The 1,977-nt window shown below is 34.2% G+C and overlaps 1 pseudogene; it reads left to right on the top strand.

Annotated features, from left to right (window-relative positions):
* Positions 1–251: 251 nt before the first annotated feature.
* LOC149252156 (protein CHUP1, chloroplastic-like) overlaps positions 252–1,977 on the top strand; it is a 3,789-nt pseudogene continuing 2,063 nt past the window's right edge.

The raw sequence follows: 1,977 nt of genomic DNA, 5'->3' as shown, positions 1-1,977 counted from the left end.
ATGCTCCAATATCTGGATTATTAACCTAGCAATGCATAGGAATCAAAATAATGTTTCTATTTATACCTTTATACTACCATATTATCATATTTAGTACTCTATTAATGCATAGAAATAAATTTTGTAGTGCACTACGAACATTAAGCTTCTTTCTTTAGACATTCAATTTATTGAATATTTAAATTTTTACATGAGAAACTTGCTGCAAGGCTTACTGGAAGTGTTCTTCCATTGGGAGAAATATACCGGTCATGAAATCACCATCTCTCAACTTTGGAGATGAAGGAGGATATACGAGTTCACAAAGTAGGCTGAAACCATATCATAGACATTCCATGTCAAAGGGATCATTAGAAGCTTTAATTTCAAGAAATTCCAATGATAAAGTTTCATCACCTCATTTGGTAAAGGGGACCAACAATCTAGCACAATGGAGCGAACAAAGTCTAGTTCTTCTATTGATTCTCATGAAAACATGTCATGGATGGTTGATTCACCAGAAAGTGCAAAACTTCCACATATTAGAACAAGAAATCATTAAAAGGATAATTCCTTAAACAATGTTGTAGCTTCATTCCATCTCATGTCAAAATATGTTGGAGGTGTGCTTGATGATAAATACTTTTCTTTTAATGGAAGGCATAAATTGGAATTGGAAATGGAAAATCCAATCAAAGAAGAGGAAGATCAAGAAAGGGAAGAGAGATTTGCTGAAAAAGGAGAGGTGTATATTGGGAATGTTATGATGGGAAAGTCACTAAGAAAACCACCCCAGACAATGAGGATAGAGAAGCCTATAGGAAAATTGACCATGGGACTTCCTGTAATGAATGAGAATTCAAATAACCATTCAAATGATCGCCCAAGTGAGATTCAAGAAATCAGCAAAATGAAGCTTGCTAAAATAAAAATAAAAGCTTCAATGTGTTGAAAAAACACCTCTTAAACCAACAATTTCTTCTTCCCCTTAGTATAATAATGTAAAAGCTACTAGTTGCATACCCATGCCCCCACCTCGTCCATGGACTCTACTGGGTGCTCCTAGTGTGGCTCCACCTCCACCTTTTGGAGGCATGCTAAAATCGCAAGGACCATAAAGAAATAAAGTGCATAGGGCTCCAAAGCTTGTTGAATTCTATCAATCTTTGATTAAATTAGAAGCTAAGAAGGAATCTACTACTATGAAATCTACAACATTTGATGTTTGATATATTCAGAATAAGATGATTGGAGATATAGAAAATCGGTCTACATTCCTCCTATTTGTAACTGTTACATTTAAAATTCCTATAGAAAAATAAATATATTCATTTATGCACACCCATAGAAAAGTACCTACCTTTTCAAGCTCTAACTTCATGATAAGAGAGATGTAAAATTATTCATTAATATTAATACCTTATCTGACATATTCCTTACGTATTAGGTCAAATCTAATGTGGAAACCCAAGGTGATTTTCTCCAGGCCTTATCCACTTAGGTTCGGGCATGTGTGTACAAGAATTTAGAATATGTTAGGCCATTTGTGAACTGGTAGGATGGGGAGTTTTATTTCTTGGTATGTATCTTGATCGCATATTACATTGACAACAATTCATATATTATTACCAAGATTTTATACAATCACATTTGATTGTCGATGTAGATAGATACTACTCCTGTGTTGTTGATTTTATCACTGTGAAGCATATTTTCATTAAACAAAAAATTATGATACAAAGTTGTACCTCAACATCCCATATCCTTTCTAGCACTCTGAACAAGCATAAATCGCCAACCACGACAATCAAACCAGTGTCTGTAAGTAGGAATATGTGACCCTAAATTAACCAAATTAAAGGGGATTACATCAGAGCCTAAAGTGAGTGATATCTAGCACGTATTATGTGGGTATCCCTCCAAAAAAAATCTTTTCCAAGCAGCCTAAGTTTATGATAAATTTTGTCTTAGCTCCAATGGGAAATCCATCAAACTTAT

The sequence above is a fragment of the Pinus tabuliformis genome, chromosome 7 (genome assembly GCF_031772625.1).
Source record: "Pinus tabuliformis cultivar Carrire ecotype Pingquan chromosome 7, CPIR1, whole genome shotgun sequence".
Taxonomy (NCBI): domain Eukaryota; kingdom Viridiplantae; phylum Streptophyta; class Pinopsida; order Pinales; family Pinaceae; genus Pinus; species Pinus tabuliformis.
This window is presented reverse-complemented; position numbering and strand designations above follow the sequence as displayed.